Here is a 20443-nt window from a genome sequence, read left to right as displayed (position 1 = left end):
CTACATTGCTAATATATGAATATGTGATGTTTTGTGGAATAGGGGTTTAAAGGACATGAAGCTTGTTTAAAATTGGACCATAAAGCACACTTAAAGAAAGTGATTTAGCCTTCGTTCTGATGATTTCTTGAGGGAGAAGGTCATTCTGGCGAACCTTGAAGAGATACAAAATCATTGACCCAAGAAGTTGACGGTGCCAAAAGTTTCCGTATTAGTTAATCCACAGCACTTGAGTCACTATGATTTGTCGTCATCATCATCATCATCTGTACATTTTTGTCTGAATGAGGCCAGCTATGGAGCATGGCTGTAAAAGGGAAGCTCCATTTGAAGTTGGATCAATTTTTTACGACTGTCAATTTGAAGTCAATCTTAAAATATTGTTTCCAGACTTCTACCCAAGGAAACTCAAGGTGGTAGTTGGTGCTTTCGAAAAATTGCTCTCCCAAGTGCAGGAGAATCGCACAAGTAATATAACTCGGGAGTCCGAGGTCGATTCCTCAGGGAACGATCTATAGATTATTAGCGTAATTTTTAGATGTAATTTTTAGTTGATCTTCAAAAATTAAAAGCAGAGAATAATAGATAATGAAACAACGTTCAAGAATGTAGAGAAGGCTAGGGATCTGGATTCCCCCTTGATAATGTTATTTTCAACAATTAAATTTTTGCGATTCTTGATTAAGGATTAATTAGATAGAATAGTTTTAAGCATGGAATATATACTTTGAAACATGAATTCAACATTCAAGTATTTATCGTGCCGGTTACGTCTACGATAAATCAAAAATCGAAACAACCCATGCATCAATAAATATAAACCGTTCAAGATCTATCTAACAAATAAGTATGCAAGAACCAAGAGCATATAATAGATGTAAATCAAGAAAATAATCGTCAGAATTTACTTGAAGAAGCAAACTATCAAGGGTTCTTCCATCACCCTTGACCAAAGGTGTTAGCCTCCCATTACAAAAACAATAGCCTTTCCCTCTCTAGCCTTTCCCTCTCTTGTTCTTTTTTTTTTTTTTTCTTTCGGAAACAGGGCATACCCTGTTTCCTTCTTCTCTTTCCCTCAACCGGGAGGCCGGCCGCTCCTCTTTCTCTTCAATGGCTCCCCTGTTTTCTTCCTCAAATCGGAGTCCCCCTTTCGGATCAGAGGCCTCCTCATATAGGCTAGGGTTCCCCTGATCGCGCGTGGAGGAGATTGCGGGCGGATCCGGCGTTAAGAACGGACGCCGAGATCGTGCAAGGGAGGCTGAGGTCTGGAGATTCAAATGGATGAGAGCTGCGGCAGGATCTTCGAATGCTGGGAGGCGTGTGAAACGGGCGGAAGAAGGGGCGTTGATCGAGATGCTGGAGATGGAAATGGTTGCATCGCTGGGGAGAAGCTCGGACGGACGCCATGGATCACTCGCAGGAGGCGATCGCGGGGCTTCACGGACGCTTGAGATGCTGCTCCTCGGACGTGAATCTGGGTATAAGCTGATCCGGAGGCTGAAGATTTGCTGGGAACGAAGGCTGGCTTGATTCGCGGAGAGATTGGGCGCGGAAGGAAACGGACGGGATGAGATGGATCCATCGTGGGACGCTGGAGGTTGAGCCCTGTTTTGAGAAAGTTAAAAAAAATGTGTGGATTCCGGTTGGAAGCGATGAGCCGTGAGCTGAGCTGGGATTGGCTTGGACCGTGGACGCGGGATTGGGTTGATCACGGGGAGATGGAATATGGATTTGGACGTTGAAGCCGAGCTCCTTCAAATGGACGCCTGAGATTGTGCACGGGAGCCGGGATGCGTGGATGCGGCTGGATTGGGGCTTGTACGCTCGGGCTCGCTGAATAAGAATCATGTACTCTATTCTGCAGTTGGAAAGATGCATTCTTTTTAGTGAATTTATCTAAAATAATGATAAAATTACAATAATGCTAAGGATAATATTTAATCGTGCAAATGTTAACACCTATTATTTATCATTATTTTGTAGCATTAAGTTAAGTTAAATGGTACTTAGATCGCACTTTTGCTCTCATTCATACCCCCAACTAGCTTATTGCTAGTCTCTAGCAATCAGAGTAATTAATAACAGAGAGTACAAAAAGTGTCGGTTGACCCTTGATGTTTTATTAGAACTAATTGTATAAAATTAAGTTAAGTACTCACTTCGTAGGAATCACGATTGCACTTAGCACGTGCAACAAGCCCGTTAAACCCTAGTTACCCTAGTGGACGAGTGTTGTCTCGTGAGGGTTTGCAGTGATGTTACCCACAAACATAATTCATAAAATGCTATATAATGAAATCTAAGTCAATACACACGTGATATATATATTTTTCTCAAGCTGGCAACTATCAAAGCAAGGGGAATACTAAAGTGTAGTATGCATAAACAGAATGACTTTCTTAGAGCACTAATACCTCCACACAACATGTACGCTTGAATTTTAGGTGTACTACTCAAGTTCACAAGTGTTTACTACAGTTTATTAGAGCCTGATCTCAAATTTTCGAATATCTCATGTTGTCTAAAATTGTCAAGAATGGTTCGCATAAAAGAAGGAGCTATCAATCCCAACTAAATATCCAAAGTACACAAAGGTCCAATACAATGGAGTCAAACCAGCCATTACCACATGTCACTGGGTTCAGCCCGACCAACCCTATTCATGCTTTTTTTTTTTTTTTTAACACATATGGTGATTACAATAGTCCAACCCCCTTAGGCTCTAGCAAGGTCCATGTAGCGAGTTTTCGGCCAATGACTCTGATCCAGTTGGCTCAAGGCATTAGGTGAAACACCCCTCGGGCTTAATTACTCGAACCAACTACGCCACGAGGTTAGACTTGTCATCTCCTCATTTATTTTTATTTATTTAATTTTTTTTTTCAAAATAGAGAAGGTAAACTGAACCATATAATGTGACTGCAACGTGACTATAGGTCAACCAAGGTCGGAACATAAGGCACTTAGATGATCTAGCCGGGGTATTCAACCTCTATCTTTATGTGAAAACCAAATCAAACCTTATAGTACGGACAAGGATACTCGTACTTCTTTTACAGATATGGCTTAATAAAAATGCATTAAACAAAGTGAACTCCTGAGGCCTTCCTATAATCATTAAGTACATGTGCGGGGATCTAATAATAGGTCTCTGATCAGTCATAGTATGCATGTATTCCTTGCCTTAATAGTTGCACAAACTCAATATGCATGTGCATTTGCTAAAAAAATGCAAAATTTTTTTTTTTTTTTAATCAAATATTCCTCCCCCCAACTTAAACATTGCATTGTCCTCAATGTAATAGATACAAGAAAACTATATAAGAGACAGTAGAGAAAATAATATTGGAGAAGAGGAATACCTTGAGCTGTTGATATCCAGAAAATAAAACCTACAAAACTAGAAAAATAATTAACTAATATACACATACCTTTGCCTTCATGTTCAGTCATAAGAAGGCTCCCCAAGAAAAGGAGTCCTCTTCATCTGCAAAATTCTCAAGAAAAGGTTTTAACCTGTGTCCATTTACCTTAAAAATTCTACCATCCCGTGGATTCTCAATCTCAACCGCCCCATGTGGAAAAACAGTTTTTAATGTAAGGACCTGTCCATCTCGATCGCAACTTACCAGGAAACAGATGTAAGCGGGAATCATATAAAAGAACTTTTTGCAAAGGTTCAAAAGATTTTTTTAAAATTGATTTATCATGTAAGATCTTCATTCGTTCTTTGCAAATTTTAGCATTGTCATAAGCATCTCTGCGAATCTCATTAAGCTCGTTCAATTGCAATTTTCTAGCTAGACCGGCATCTTGTAAATCAAAATTCAATTTTCTAATTGCCCAATACGATTTATGTTCTATTTCTACAGGCAGATGACACGCTTTTCCGTAGACTAGCCGGTAGGGAGACATGCCAAGAATGGTTTTGTATGCAGTACGATAGCCCATAATGCATCTGATAGTTTCAAGGACCAATCTTTTCGTGATGGGTTCACCGTTTTCTCTAAAATACGCTTGATCTCCCTATTGGCTAATTCTACTTGGCCACTAGTTTGCGGGTGATATGGGGTAGCAACTCTGTGGGTGACACCATACTTTTTTAATAATGTCTCAAAAGGCTTATTACAAAAGTGTTTTCCACCGTCACTAATTATGACCTTAGGCATCCCAAATCGTGAAAAAATATTTTCTTTTAAAAACTTCAGGACAGGTTTGTGATCATTGGTCTTACAAGCAACAGCTTCTACCCATTTGGACACATATTCGACACCGACTAAAATGTACTCATATCCAAAAGATGGTGGGAATGGGCCCATAAAATCGATGCCCCAACAATCGAAAATTTCGATAATAGTAATGGGTTGAAGAGGCATCATTTGCCTACGAGTTAGACTTTCCAATACGTTGACATGGATCACATGTCCTGCAGAACTCGTGGGCATCTTTGAACATAGTGGGCCAATAGAAACCAACATTGCAAAACTTTTGCAAACAGTTTTCTTAGAGGCAAAGTGTCCACCGCAAGCATCAGTGTGGCAGAAAGAAAGTACGCTTTGTATATCATGATCCGGTATGCATCTTCTAAAGATTTGATCATTGCAATATTTAAACAAATAGGGTTCGTCATAGTAATAATTCTTTACTTCGCGCAAGAAAATTTTTCTATCTGTCGACCCCCAATGCTCCGGCATCCGGCTTGTAAAAAGAAAATTTACAATATCTGCATACCATGGTATACTAGAAAGTGCAAACAACTGCTCTTCAGGGAATGAGTCCTTGATGGAAAACTGTGGCACTGAATCATGAAAAACTAATCGTGATAAATGGTCAGCAACCATTCTCTACTCCTTTTTTATCTTTGATAGTGATGTCAAATTCTTGGGAGTAGAAGTATCCATCGTAATTAAGCGTGGGTTTGGCCTCTTTCTTATCTAACAAATATTTTAGTGCCGCATGGTCGTGAAGATAACAATAGGAGCACAAGGATATAAGAGCGAATTTATCTAAGGCAAATACTACTGCAAACAATTCCTTCTCGGTGGTAGTGTAATTCATTTGAGCATCGTTTAAGGTTTTGCTTGCATTAGTAATGACATATGGCTTATTATCCTTGCGTTGTCCTAGGACAGCTCCTATTGCATAGTCGCTAGCGTCGCACATAATCTCAAAGGTAATGACCATCGGGTGGTCGCACGATGGGTGCAGTGCTAGCATAGACTTCAACTTCTTCGAATGCCTCCCTGACAGGTTTCAGTCCAATTGAACGGTGTATCAAGGGATAGGAGATTACATAATGGTCGAGATATGACACTAAAGTCCTTGATGAATCTCCTATAAAATCCGGCGTGACCCAAAAATGATCTAAATCTCTAACCGTCTGGGTGCAGGTAGCTAGCAATTAAATCAGTCTTAGCTCTATCTACTTCCATGCCCTTCGATGAACAATATGTCCTAAGACATTCCTTCGGCACCATGAAGTGGCATTTCTCCCAATTCAGTATCAAATTCTTTTCCATACATCGAGCTAAGACAGCTTGTAAATGTGACAGGCAATCATCAAATGTGTCGCCAAAAACGGAGAAGTCGTCATGAACACTTCCAAAAATTTCTCGTTCATGTCTTCAAAGATGCTGAGCATGCATCTTTGGAATGTTGCAGGTGCATTACACAACCCGAATGGCATTCGTCGGAAAGCAAATGTGCCAAAAGGACAAGTGAAGGTGTATTCTCTGATCTTCCGGTGAATTTCAATTTGATAATATCCCGAATAGCCATCGAGAAAATAATAGAAATCATGCCCTGCAACCTCTCAATACTTGGTCTAGGAAGGGTAGAGGAAAGTGATCCTTTCGTGTGACCAAATTCCAGCTTTCGGTAGTCAACACACATGCGCCAACTCGTCGGGACACGAGTTGGAACTAGTTCACCTTGTTCATTTTCTACTACCGTCAACCCGATTTCTTAGGAACGACTTGAGTAGGGCTTACCCACTTGCTGTCAGAAATTGGGTAATAATACCCACGTCAGCACTTGAGGACTTCTGCTTAACCACATCTCTCATTGTAGGATTTAACCTTCGTTTGCATTTTGCCTTGTGGTTTTGGCATTATCCTCCAAATATATCCGGTGCGTGCAATTAAGGGGCTAATTCCCTTCAAATCGGCATAGACCATCCTAAGGCTCCTTTATTGATTCTTTAAAACATCAATTAATTTTCTTTCTTGGTATGATCAAGTCCAGACGAGATGATTAAGGAAAGTATCTTCGGGTCCAAGAAAGCATACTTAAGTTCCTTTAGTAAGGGTTTCAATTCGAGCTTGGGTTGCTTGCTCATGGATGGTTCTATTTTCACCTCTCGAGGCGACAATCCTCAAATTCTCCTTCTTTTGGTCTCCACCCATGGACCATCTTGATATCTAGATTATCCACAATAGGTGTGACTGACAAATTATCACCATTGGTTCCATTAGGACACCAATCAATTAAGCTATCATTGAATGGGTTCGTTAATTGCTTTAGCTAACAATAATCTTCTGCGATGGTTTCACCCAATCAACCTCCTTACTCTCTTCGGGATCATTGGGTTGTTTGCACACATTAAAAATGTTCAATTCTAAGGTCATGTTACCAAAGAAGCTTCATGACGCCATTCCTACAATTAATCAATGCATTAGAAGTTGCAAGGAATGGACGTCCTAAATGACCTGGAATCTGAGACTGTGAGTTCGAAGCCGGATGTGTGTCCAATACAATAAATCGACAGAAATAGTAACTTGTCTACCTGGACTAATACATCCTCGATAATCTCTCTTGGATTTTAACTGACCTGTCAGCTAATTGCAAGTACGGAGGTTGGCTTCAACTCACATAAACCAAGTTGCTCATATACAGAATATGGCAACCAAATTCACACTCGCCCTAAATCTAACAATGCTCGCTCTATCCTAAAGTTGCCTATGATGCATGAGATGGTTGGGCAACCTGGATCTTTATATTTAGGGAGAATGTTGTGCTGCATATAGCACTCACATTTTCAGTTAAAAATGCCTTCTTCTTACATTTAATCGGCGTTTGACAGTACACAAGTCCTTCAAAAATTTGGCATATGAGGGTACTTGTTTGATTGCATCAGAAGAGGTTGTTGATCTTTACTTGTTTAAAAAAGCTCAAGAATTTCAGAATTAGGTTCGAGCTTTTGCAACGGCTTTAACCGTTGTGGAAAGGTGGAGGAAAAGGACATTCAACTTTCTTAGTAGAAGTTGGGACCTCAACTTCTTCTTTATCCCTTTCATCGACTTTGGGAGCATCAGAATTAGAAGTGACTTGCGGTCTTAATTGGACGGTTTGATCAATGACTTTTCCATTACGCAAAGTCATGATGCTCTTTGCATGCTCTGTATGCGAACTAGAAGGAGCCGTATTATTACTACCGTGTATTTGTGGGTTAGGTTGGGGTTGAGCTGGAAGCTTACCCTTCTCTTGGGTACTTAGGACGGTAGTCAACATTGACAATTGGTTCCTTATGTCTTCAAAATTTCGAGTATTTTGAGCATTGATATTAGCTTGACCTTGTAGAAAAGTTTGTATGGATTGCAAGGTATCCTCGATATTTGGCTTTTGAGAGGGTGGTGATGCAAAGTAGGATGTGCAGGTGAAGGAGCTGAATGGTGTGACTGTTGAGGATGATCATTTCTCCACCTAAAGTTTGGATGATTCTTCCAACCAGGGTTATAGGTATTCGAGTATGGATCGTTATAAGGCTTTTGGTAGGAGTTCATAGCATTTGCTTGATCGTGCAAGACTTCTTTGAATGCCGGTATGGGTGGGACAATCTGTAGTAGTATGACCGACATATCGCAGATACCAAACATTCGTTTCTAAGCTCTATAGTCTTGACGGGCTCAACTTCCTAAGCTCAATTTCTTCTACCTTCCTAGTGAGGGCTGCCATTTTAGCGTGAAGATTATCCTCAGTTCTGAGGTTGTAAAGGCCTCCCTGTACAGAGCTAGTAGGCTTAGGCAAAGACTTGTTGTTTCTATCCCCGTTATCCCAAAGTTGGGCAGTCTCAGCAAGGGAATCCAAATACTCCCATGCCTCATCAGGTTGTTTTTCTAAGAATCTACCATTGCACATGTCTCTACAAACTGTTTCAACTGTGGAGATAACCTTCATAAAAGAAGCTAATGGTTCTCCAAGTTTCGAACCCGTGATGAGGGCATGAGAGAAGAAGGTCTTTAAATCTTTCCCAACATTCATAAAATGTTTCATTATCTTTTTGTTGGAAATTGCTGATATATCTTTTCAAAAAGTTGGTCCTTTGTGTGGGGAAGAACTTCTTTAAAAATTCTCTGCATATCTTGCCAATTTCTTATTGATCTAGGTCGCAAAGAGTTTAGCCATGTTTTGGCCTTATCCTTTAGAGAGAAAGGAAACAATGTCAACTTGAGGACATCCTCGGTGACATTTGGCACTCTAATGTAATGCTCAATTCTTCAAAATCCTTTAAATGAAGATACGGACTTTCGGACTCTAACCCATGAAACTTGGGCAGCAATTGGATTACCCCTGGTTTGATGTCAAATGTCCTACATTATCAGGAAAAATTATGCATGAAGGCTGACTAGTCCTAGCCGGTTGTAGGTATTGTCTTAGAGTCATAACATGGAGTTTCTCGTTCTCGATTGTGGTGACTCCCCGCATCTTCATTTAAATCAGCCATCTCACAAGGTGTGAGATATTGCGAAGGATTTCAGGGGTATGTCCTAAGGGATGATCTAAAGTTGTATGACTTAATCGACCGGTGTCGTCCCTATTCCACTTTAGCATGCAAAATATTTCCCTCTTTTTTTAAAAAAATATAAGTACCAACTAAAGATATCCTAAAACGACACCTTAATTCAAAAATCTATTCTCAATCAATCATGCAACAAACATTACACCTCAATTTCTAATATTTTTCTTAAATTTCTAGACAGCTCCTAACTGGTTTGAAGAGGACACCTAAGCCTCCAATCCGGTCTAATGAACCTAGTTGACCAGGTAAGCTCCCAGGTAAGTGGAGGGGTCACGATGCGTTCGCAAAGGTCCCACTTAAAACCCACTTGCCTCGAACAGATGAACTGTCTCCCTTATAGGGACAAAGCTTGCCTAGACATCAACTAAGCCACAGAGCGAAATTGGTGCAACTTTCAGTGGTCTTCGTCCTATTGAGCTCGAATGTCCTTAGGGGCCAACGTCTAGTTGATTTTAGTTAAGCTTGGGACATTTATGCACTGGGGTGATTTTGGGCTAAGGACGAGTGATGAAATCCCGACCTTATCTTTTTAAATAGGTTCAGCCCTTAGAAATATTTTATGTTGATGCCTTACACTATATGCAACAATCAAGAGATTTTTTTTTTAAATATTTTATGGCATGACATTAAATTTCATTGAATAGGTGATCAAGCAAATTATTTCTTTCTTTTTTTTTTTAAATTTATGAGTTGAAGTCTGAAATTTGAAATTTGAATTCTGAAATTTGAAATTTAAAATTTTAGGTTTTCCCTCTCTTTTTTTTATTAAATAATCACCCTTGATCTTTTCTTAAAGTTTTTTTTTTTTTTAAATTTTCAATTAGCAACAAGGGTTAATGAGATATGATAACAATAAAATTTTGATTCTAAAAAAAAATAAATGCAGAAAATTTAAAGTAGAAAGCAGCAAGGTTTCGTATTAATCTGATGGTCTTAAAAATGTCAGAATGTCAATCAGACCGTTCAGATTATCTAGCAATGTGTCTTGCACTAGCTGACCAAATTTGAGTCAAATCAGACGGCTAATTTATATGATATCAGAGTTTGATGCAAACTGTGCAGGGAATTAAAAATAGTAGTAAAGATGCAAATTTTTTTTTTTTCAAAAAAAAATACTAACTACTAAAGTAAAAATTAAATCTAAATTTATACTAATAACTTAGCCGTTCCCCGGCAACGGCGCCAAAAACTTGGTGCTTTCGAAAAATTGCTCTCCCAAGTGCAGGAGAATCGCACAAGTAATATAACTCGGGAGTCCGAGGTCGATTCCTCAGGGAACGATCTATAGATTATTAGCGTAATTTTTAGATGTAATTTTTAGTTGATCTTCAAAAATTAAAAGCAGAGAATAATAGATAATGAAACAACGTTCAAGAATGTAGAGAAGGCTAGGGATCTGGATTCCCCCTTGATAATGTTATTTTCAACAATTAAATTTTTGCGATTCTTGATTAAGGATTAATTAGATAGAATAGTTTTAAGCATGGAATATATACTTTGAAAACATGAATTCAACATTCAAGTATTTATCGTGCCGGTTACGTCTACGATAAATCAAAAATCGAAACAACCCATGCATCAATAAATATAAACCGTACAAGATCTATCTAACAAATAAGTATGCAAGAACCAAGAGCATATAATAGATGTAAATCAAAGAAAATAATCGTTCAGAATTTACTTGAAGAAAGCAAACTATCAAGGGTTCTTCCATCACCCTTGACCAAAGGTGTTAGCCTCCCATTACAAAAACAATAGCCTTTCCCTCTCTAGCCTTTCCCTCTCTTGTTCTTTTTTTTTTTTTTTTTTTCTTTTCGGAAACAGGGCATACCCTGTTTCCTTCTTCTCTTTTCCCTCAACCGCGGAGGCCGGCCGCTCCTCTTTTCTTCTTCAACGGCTCCCCTGTTTTCTTCCTCAAATCGGAGCTCCCCCTTTCGGATCAGAGGCCTCCTCATATAGGCTAGGATTCCCCTAATCGCGCGTGGAGGAGATTGCGGGCGGATCCGGCGTTAAGAACGGACGCCGAGGATCGTGCAAGGGAGGCTGAGGTCTGGGAGATTCAAATGGATGAGAGCTGCGGCAGGATCTTCGAATGCTGGGAGGCGTGTGAAACGGGCGGAAGAAGGGGCGTTGATCGAGATGCTGGAGATGGAAATGGCTGCATCGCTGGGGAGAAGCTCGGACGGACGCCATGGATCACTCGCAGGAGGCGATCGCGGGGGCTTCACGGACGCTTGAGATGCTGCTCCTCGGACGTGAATTTGGGTATAAGCTGATCCGGAGGCTGAAGATTTGCTGGGAACGAAGGCTGGCTTGATTCGCGGAGAGGATTGGGCGCGGAAGGAAACGGACGGGATGAAGGTGGATCCATCGTGGGACGCTGGAGGTTGAGCCCTGTTTTGAGAAAGTTAAAAAAAAATGTGTGGATTCGGTTGGAAGCGATGAGCCGTGAGCTGAGCTGGGATTGGCTTGGACCGTGGACGCGGGATTGGGTTGATCACGGAAGATGGAATATGGGATTTGGACGTTGAAGCGCGAGCTCCTTCAAATGGACGCCTGAGATTGTGCACGGGAGCCGGGATGCGTGGATGCGGCCGGATTGGGGCTTGTACGCTCGGGCTCGCTGAATAAGAATCATGTACTCTATTCTGCAGTTGGGAAGATGCATTCTTTTTAGTTGAATTTATCTAAAATAATGATAAAAATTACAATAAGTGCTAAGGATAATATTTAATCGTGCAAATGTTAACACCTATTATTTATCATTATTTTGCTAGCATTAAGTTAAGTTAAATGGTACTTAGATCGCACTTTTGTGCTCTCATCAGTAGTATGATACTTTAAAGGCCAGTTGAGGGCAAGACGGTTTACCTTAACCTTGGAAATCTCTCAAGACTTGAGGGAGGTCTAAAAAAAAGATGGGAGGTAAGGTTTGATGTGTGGAACTGTAAAGCAAATGTGATAGATATGGAAGTTCATGATAATGTTTGTAGCTATTCATCTAGATAATGAAGTGGTCAAACAATACATGAAGCTCACTGGTGACAGTGGGCTTGGCTAAATAGGAGTAAACGGAAAAAAGAACTTAAGGAGAGCCAGATCTAGTTAGTTAAAGCAATGCTGTTTATGGTTACAGTATCAAACTTCTAGTTTGGGTCTAGTTTGGGTCTGTCGATGATATAGGATTTATTTTCATGGTTCAGTTTTGTATGTTGCAGATTTTGAAGATAGGCATTTGGTTTTCATTTTTCATATAAATTATGTTTGGAACTTGTGAGATTGTTGATTGTAGCACTGCCTGCAAAAATGGGATGCTACCATTTCTGTTCTATGAAAAATGCCACTAATTCTAATATTCATCTTGGATGCCATTAAAGAGTCTATCTTCATTTGTGGTCATGTATGCTTGTCCTCTACTTGCAACTATGCATTTTGACTGATCTCTCTCTCTCTCTCTCTTTAAGCTAAGCTTATTAGTCCTGTATGTTATTGTTACTATTTCTGCAATTTACAATGGTAGGCGCTGGATACGTGCCACATTCTGCAATGTGGGGCCATTCTGATTCCCACCAATTATTGCCTTCAACTAGTAGTTGCTAGCTTGATGGTTAAGTGGGATAACTATGCATGGACCCGTTGAAAGGTCAGTTGCATATACCTAGAGTTTTGGCATTTTTGAAAGACAACAACTTTACCAACCTGAGGCAAAAGTCTCATTTTTGATGTTTCTTACTTCAGGTGAGTCATGCTTTTCTAATATAAGAAATGAATAGGTCGATGGTTTATGTAGTTATAGCTACTACCTTGTAGCCACCATACTTCTTCAATGAGAATGTGAATCTGGGGCTTGATACTCGGATGAGATTGACCTGCTGATACAAATTCAAAGTTTGTGTACATTTCTTGATCATGGAATTTTTATAAGCCTTCGCTGTGGCAACTTAAATTGTAATTTGATGATAGCCAAAACTTGTAGAACCATATGTTCGTGAATTTTTAAGCTCTCGGAGCTTCTTGGGGTCTGGAAGCTGCTCTGACATAGAAGTATTGAAGATGATAGGAAATGCAAAGATTTATCAGTAAATTAAGGGTAAAAACAGCATTCTAATGCATGAGGCTTATGCTATTATGGGGTCAGATGTATGCAACTTTATTTCTGTCTATAAAAATGTTATTTCTGTATTTTGAACCTGTAGCATTTTCATAACCTGATCATTGTGCCAAGGCTTATAAAATTTTCCAAATTTTCCAAATGGAAACTAAAGTTTGGTTCTCTTTCATCAATATTAAAATGGATGACTCAGTCTAATCACCAATAATTGGTAGGAGAACCACCTGGTGGAATTTCTTCACAGGTTCTAAACTAGTTCACTAATAGGTGCCTTAACCAACAACTGGTGATTGGCTAGGGGCCACCATTTTATTTCATGTTTAATCAAATGTGGAAGGAATAGAGAAGTTACTTTAAGAAATCGGTGTTGCCAAATGCACCAAATGCTAAGTGTTTAAGTCCTTATTCCACTCTCAGTGTTTCAGTGTATTAGTATTTATATTTCACTTGTCAGCAGGAAGTACGTATATTGTGTTCAAGGATCTTTTCTATACTCTAGTGGTTGATCTATTTGATGGATAGGGCGTCTGAGATTCTTCAAGGTTGGTTTGTACTCTTTATAGAATGGATTCTTTCTCCTGTGCGTGTTTGCCACGTTAGCCGTTGGATTATTGCACCTGCATAAAACTCAAAAATACAAACTTTTTCATGTGCTTGTGTAGATCTTGAAGTAATTATTGTATGATCAAATCATAGATTTATACGGAGGAAGGTGGATCCCTCTTTTGCACAAAAAAATACTTCTATTATTCTCCTTTCGCATCAAAGGTGCTACCCGCCCCCATCCACCAGTGATGAAAGTTGGTGCAGTTTTTGTTTCCTGATTGAAAGTCGTACTATTTGAGAGACTTAAGGATTTCATTTTATAGTTAGATTTCCAAACATTTTTTTCCTCATGGAATAATTTTATATAATTAAATAATTATAATTCTATTTCACCAATTTGGTGGCGCAGGCTTATATTGTGGGAGAGAGGAAAATTATCCCTTTTAGTTTGTCCTCTATTCACTCTTTAATACATTAAAAAGAAATAATTTTGTCCTTCTGATAAAATCGAAAGAAACTACCATAAAATTTTATTAATTTTTTGCACTTATTCCCTTATACAATCTGTGGAATAAGTTCTATTGCGTAGAATAGGCATTCATGCTTATGATTGGACTGAATTGGATGATAGGAAATATCTCTTTTTCTAAAAAATAATGTTAAATTAAAGATATTTTTTGTAAATAAATTTACATAGCATCATAGGAAAATGATCAGTGCAAACCCTTTGATCCATTACAATTTGTACAACAGAGAGTGTTAAATGTCGCTTTTATAATTCATTGCCACGAGCACTTATTGGCTGAGGGAGGAATTTTCTCGCTCTGACTTGTTACAAGATTTTTCATCATTTGAATCATTTTCATATATCAAAGTTTAGCTGTAGTTGGCATTTGCGTCACTTTTTTTTTATTATAAAAAAAGCGAGAATTTTATTTATTTTCTTTCAAATATTTGAAAATAAGAAACAATTATTATTATTATTATTATTAAAATATTTATTATTTTAACAATAAGAAGAGCCGCACGGCGAAGTAAGGAGACGATAGAGAGCTCGAGCATAGTAGACGACATCATGGTCAGGAAAGACCGGTCCAACTCTCTCGGTCCAAAAAAGATCCACTGCAGGGATAAAATGGAAAGAAAAAAAATTTCATGTGAGTTTGCCTTAGGCCGGCCTACTGTAAAAAAGGCCTAAAAAATAAAACGGTCTTAGGTCTTTAAATACATTGGGACATCTAAGACGATGACGACCATGATAGAGTTCGGACATGACCATCTAGATGGCTACAAGGTTGGTAGGTGATGCCGTCGTCGTCGTCACTAGTGGGGAGCTCGTCGAGAGCACTAGGAGAGGCAGAATGGGGGAGAAGGCAAGTGAAGGAAGGGGACCAGCCGAGGCTAGTGATGGGCTCCATCTGGCCAATGTACTTGACAACGATGATGTGTTCGATAGTAGTGACGCGCTCGATGACTTACTTGATCGAAACATGAGGATGCGGAACAGAGATCAGGGGAAGGTTGGGTAGAGAGAATGAAAGGAGGGCGAAAACCCACTCCTAAAAAAAAAAAATAGTAGTAAACATTTTTTACTTCTATTGTTTTAGAGATAATGAAAGCCGTAAAAAAGCATAAATAGGATAACTAGATATATTTTCTATATGGGATTCTGTATTTCTATTTTTACAAGAAAAACAGAAAAAAATAATACCAAATAGGGCCTTAGTTAATTACCTATTAAGTGCCACCATTTGATTCATAGGGAAGTAATCTAGCTAGATGCATTAAACTAGATGAGCTCTAATCCTCGCTACTAAATTAACAACAATGAACTAAATTTATATGGCGCAACAGTTTGTGATAGAGTGGGTTTGGGATAAGACAAGATGGGCCTTGTTATGCATTAACTAAGAAGGATCTCGCTAATTTAGTATAGTATAGAATCCCGACTACTTTATTTTGAAGTTTATTTTCATAACAATGTGGTTGTTATACTGTAAATAAATCTAGTGCAAACAAGCATGCCACATTCAGAAGCAAGTGCATAATGTCACTTACGTAGAAATTGGAAAAAACGTAGATAACTATTGCAACATGTAGCGGACCATTTCATAGAGACCTTCTATGGTAATCCTCTATCTTCATGTATTTCACACTTTTGTAACCTCCACTAATAAATACCTATACATTTTACCAGACAAAGACCTTCAGAGTTCGTTTGATGCAAGATAACCTATCAATGCAACCTACTATGATTTTAAAAATCAGCAAGCTTTCATAAAAGTAACTTAAAATTCAAATGTTGCTGATTTTTTTACTTTGGTTATTTTGGAGTTAAGATATAAGATTAATCAATTTAAGAAATTAGGTTGCAATCAAGTATTATGGTTGTTCTGATCCTAAAGAAATCTGATTGTGGGATGTTAAGAAACGTCCCATTGCTAGGGTGTGCTAACTTAATATCAAGATTTTAAAAGACGAATAGGATGGGTTTAGTACTAGATGTCCTAGGTTCTAAATTTTTTGACAGTAAAGTAAATTTTCAGGTGTTTGACTATTATGCAAGAGAACTAGAACACAATTAGATTAACAAGCCCAAGAGAAAGAAAAACCTATTATCTATCGTGGATTAGAAGTTCTGATTCTTACGTTTGTGGAGCCGAAAGCAACGAAGAACGCAACCTCGCAATGCAGAAATTTTAGCAAGCCTGAATGCTGAATCTTGTTGATGGTGGAAGCCGTAGAAGAGCGTCAGAATGGCTGTTGCAGATGGCAAATGGTGGAAAGAAGCCTCTGAGGATGGCAGATCAGATCTGCAAATATGGAGGAAAACACCATAGAGGGCCACGTGAAGGGGAGGACTCCTAGTTGGACTAGGAATCCTAGTGCGGTTTAGAAAGGAGGTGGCTGATTTGGTTGACATGTGGGGATTCCTAGCTGAAATAGGAATCCTATTTTGGTGGCACAAAAGTGAGAGATAAGGAGGCAAGTGGCGTGGTGGATGAAGAAGTCCTTAATGGCCAAGGACTTGTTGAGGGTGGGGTTCACGCGTGGGAAGAGATGGCTGTGGTATGGCCGGCGGTTAGCACTAGGATCTCCTTGTTTGTTAAGGAGTTCTTGCTGAAGATGGCGCTCTTGGAGAAGATGAAAGCACGCTGATGACGACGTCCTGCTGATGAAGAAGATCTCTAAAAAAGGTAGGGAAGAATAGAATAGAGATGAAGGGGTTTTGGAGACACAGGAAGAAGAGGTTATGGAGACACAGGAGGAAGAAGAAGATGGTTTCACGCCAAAGAAGAAGAAAGAGGTGTCGGCCAAATCCAAGAAGGAATTATTTCATTCAATGCTTGATGCCCTAATTCATGGGGTGTGGCCTTTAAATAGGCCTTACATTATGACTCAAACGTGGCCCTCAAATCAAGTTAATCAATTGACCAAGTCAATTGATTAACAACTAACCAAACTTGGACCCTTACATCAATTAATTCCTTACCAAAATTGATCCAATCAATTGACCCAATTACATAACAGCTAACCCAATTGACTTATCTAATAACAAAACAACTGACCAAATTGACTTGACTAAAATAAAAGCAAATGACCAAATTGACTCAATCAAATAAAAGCAAAATACAACAAAATAAAAATGACGCAGGATCAAATGGACCTAATCTGGGGGCCCTGATGTCAAACTCTGGTGCGGCGTGAGTGAATAGCTTTGATGGTTTTCTCATCTGAAAGAACGGCTCTGATATCCCATCAACTCCTTCCAGGTTGAAAAAACTCGACCCCGTCGAGTGTAGGTCTAGCCGGTTGTCGTACTACTCCAGAAAGTTAGGATCAAGGTGCTGCAACTCGGCTTACGAAATTCAAGTCATGTCAGAATCTGGTCGACTTCTCCAGCGAACAAGGTAATGCTGGTAACTTCTTTTCCTGGTTGACATAACCTGCTCATCTAATATATGTTCTATTTGTTCTCTGCATGTATGAAATTTTGGAGGTGACGGCTCAATAATAGGTAACGGATCAGGGTGATCAACAAGGGTAGATGTATCAACAAAGGGGTCAGAAGAAATAATTGCTATCTTTTTGTAGGAGATAAAATCTTTAATATTAAATATCGCACTAATTCCAAAGTTCTCAGAAAGATCTACGACATAAGCATTCGAACTAATTTTCTTTAGAACTTTGAACATTTCCAAAGAAAGTCGTTCAAGCCTAATTCTTACCATGACATAATCTCCTACCCTTAGCTCTTGATAACGTTTGTGCAAATCAGCAAAGAATTTATATTTTAAGTTATTAGAGTGAATATGTTTGCTGATTTCTTGATGCAATGAATACAGGTGCGATGCAAATGACTGTGCAGACTCAAGACACTTTATGCTGATGAGATATGGGGATCAGATCTATGGGTTGCCTAGGTTTGTAATTATGCACCACTTCGAATGGACTCATGCCTATAGACTTATTGACCAAACTATTATATGCAAACTTAGCTGTCGGTAATACTAAATTTCAGGTCCTAGCATGTTCATCCACCAGACATCTCAATAGGTTTCCAAGACTACGATTGACAACTTTAGTCTGGCCATCAGTTTGAGGATGATAGGCAAAAAAATTTCAGTTTGGTGCGCATCATATGCCAAAGAATTTTTCAAAAGTACCTCATAAATTTAACATCGCTATCAGACACAAAAGATTTGGGTAGGCCATGGAGTCTAATGACTTCGTCAAAATAAAGTTTGACAATTTTAGAGGCATCAGAAATTCTAGAATAGGGAAGAAAATGAGCCATCTTTAAAAATCAGTCCACAACCACAAAAATAGAATCATGCCTAGTAGAAATATGTGGAAGCCCTAATACGAAATCCATACTGACATTTTGCCATGGACACTCGAAAACAGGTAGTGTGGTATACAGATCAGTGTTTTGTTTATGTTGTTTAGCTAGATGATAAGTTCGATACTGGGCGACAATTTTGGCCACGTCTCTCTTGAGACTTAGCCAAAATAAATGCCTCTCAACCATTTCAATGATTTTGTCCCTCCCAAAATGTTCAGAAAGTCCTCTAGCATGTTTTTCTATACTAAGAAATCTCTCAATGAGGTTCAAGGGATACACAATCGGTTAGAGCGAAACAAAATTATTTTACAGAAAGAAATCATTTTGTTCTCTTTCTACTCCGTCTCGCAGGGTTAGGTATATTTCACTAAAGTTAGGACAAGTGGTATATTGTTCCCTAATCCTTTCAAAGCCAATTACTTTAGTGCTCATCACAGATAGGAGGAAGATCCATCCACTGAGCACGTCCGCAGCTTTGTTCTCAACCCCAGCCTTGTGCTTCAAGACAAAGGTATAGGCTTGGAGAAACTCGACCCATCGGCCGTGTCTATGGTTCAATTTCTTTTGAGAGTTGAGATATTTTAAAGTCTCGTGGTCTGAATATAAGACAAACTCTTGCAATAGCAAATAGTATCGCCAATGTCGCAAGGCTTGCACTACTGCATAGAATTCTTTGTCATAGGTGGAGTAGTATAACCTACTGTCGTTTATTTTTTTATTGAAGAATGCAACAGGGTGACCTTCTTGGCTTAACACGCCACCTATGCCAACTCCAGAGGCATCACATGCGACCTCAAATACTTTTATAAAATCAGGGAGGCGCAAGATAGAAGCTTCTGTCAATCTTTCTTAATTTCGTTAAATGCTTGGGACGTAGATTTTGTCCAGATAAAGTCTTCTTTCTTCATGCAATCTGAGATAGGAGACATTATCGAATTAAAACTTCTAATGAAGCAGTGGTAGATAGTAGCCAAACTATAGAAACTACGTACTTCTATTAGAGACTTGGGCTCGAGCTAATCTACTATCGCGCTTATCTTCAAAGGATCAACAGAGACACCCTTAGAAGATACTATGAACCCTAAGAAAGTGACATGATCGGTCAGAAAGGCACACTTCTTGGGGTTTGCAAAGAAGTTTTCTCTTCTAAGGACATCGCAGACTTGCCTTAAGTGTGTGAGATGGAGCTTTTGAGTTTGACTATATATGAGGATGTCATCAAAATACACAACGACAAATTTATTCAAAAAAGGTCTAAAGATCTTTATCATCACCCTCATAAAAGTACTGAGAGCGTTTGTTAACCCGAATGACATGACTAACCATTCGTAGAGTCCATCTTTTGTTTTGAAGGCAGTCTTCCATTTATTCTCAGGACGATTTGAATCTGGTGGTACCCATTCTTTAGATCAATTTTGGAAAATACTGTAGCACTAGACATAGAATCTAAGAGGTCGTCTAGCCTAGGAATGGAAAAGTGATACTTAACAGTAATTTTATTGATGGCACGACTGTCAATACACATCCTCCAAGAACCATCTTTTTTGGGGGGTAAGGAGTGCAGGTACAGTGCAGGAACTTGAGCTCTCACAAACATACCCTCTTGCGAGGAGTTCGTTCACTTGATATTTCAGCTTAGCATGTTCAATTAGGTTGAGCCTATGATGTGGAAAGTTGGGCAAAAATGCTTCCGGAACTAAATCAATTGCAAGCTGGATATCACGCATCGATAGAAGTGCATTCAAAAGATCATCAGGGAAAATATAGTGAAAGTCCTCCAGAAGGGAGCTACGGCGGCGAGGTGCTCAAAACTGGACTCCACACTAATAACTCGAGCCACAAGTGCAAACACGAGTGATCGGCTTTTGATATCTTTCATTACCGCTTTCGAAGTAATGATGTGAAGTGGTTCGTTTTTACGCAAGTTAGCACTCTTATTTTCAGGGGCGGACTCTTTAGGAGGCATTGGGTTTAGTCTAATTTTCTAATCTTGAAAAATGAAACTGCACGAGATCGAACGTCCATGAAGTGTAACGTCCAAATCATATAGCCATGGTCTTCCTAAGATAACCTAACCTATATCCATTGGAATACAATCACACCAAATTTTGTGCTTATATGATAAGAATTGAATTGGAACGAG

At 39.1% G+C, this 20443-nt stretch overlaps 1 long non-coding RNA gene and 1 other non-coding gene across 2 annotated transcripts; both read left to right on the top strand.

Annotated features, from left to right (window-relative positions):
* The first annotated feature begins 8204 nt into the window (after positions 1-8204).
* On the top strand, positions 8205-8313 carry LOC120110712. Its single transcript, XR_005511852.1, has one exon. It is a non-coding gene; the product is annotated as a small nucleolar RNA R71 (small nucleolar RNA).
* Positions 8314-10174: 1861 nt separating this feature from the next.
* LOC120110415 lies at positions 10175-12979 on the top strand. Its single transcript, XR_005511335.1, has 2 exons — positions 10175-12440; positions 12536-12979. It is a non-coding gene; the product is annotated as an uncharacterized LOC120110415 (long non-coding RNA).
* The last annotated feature ends 7464 nt before the right edge of the window (positions 12980-20443 follow it).

The sequence above is a fragment of the Phoenix dactylifera genome, chromosome 4 (assembly GCF_009389715.1).
Source record: "Phoenix dactylifera cultivar Barhee BC4 chromosome 4, palm_55x_up_171113_PBpolish2nd_filt_p, whole genome shotgun sequence".
In the NCBI taxonomy this organism is placed as follows: Eukaryota; Viridiplantae; Streptophyta; class Magnoliopsida; order Arecales; family Arecaceae; genus Phoenix; species Phoenix dactylifera.
Note: the sequence above shows the minus strand (reverse complement) of the source record. Positions and strands in the feature narration are given on the sequence as shown.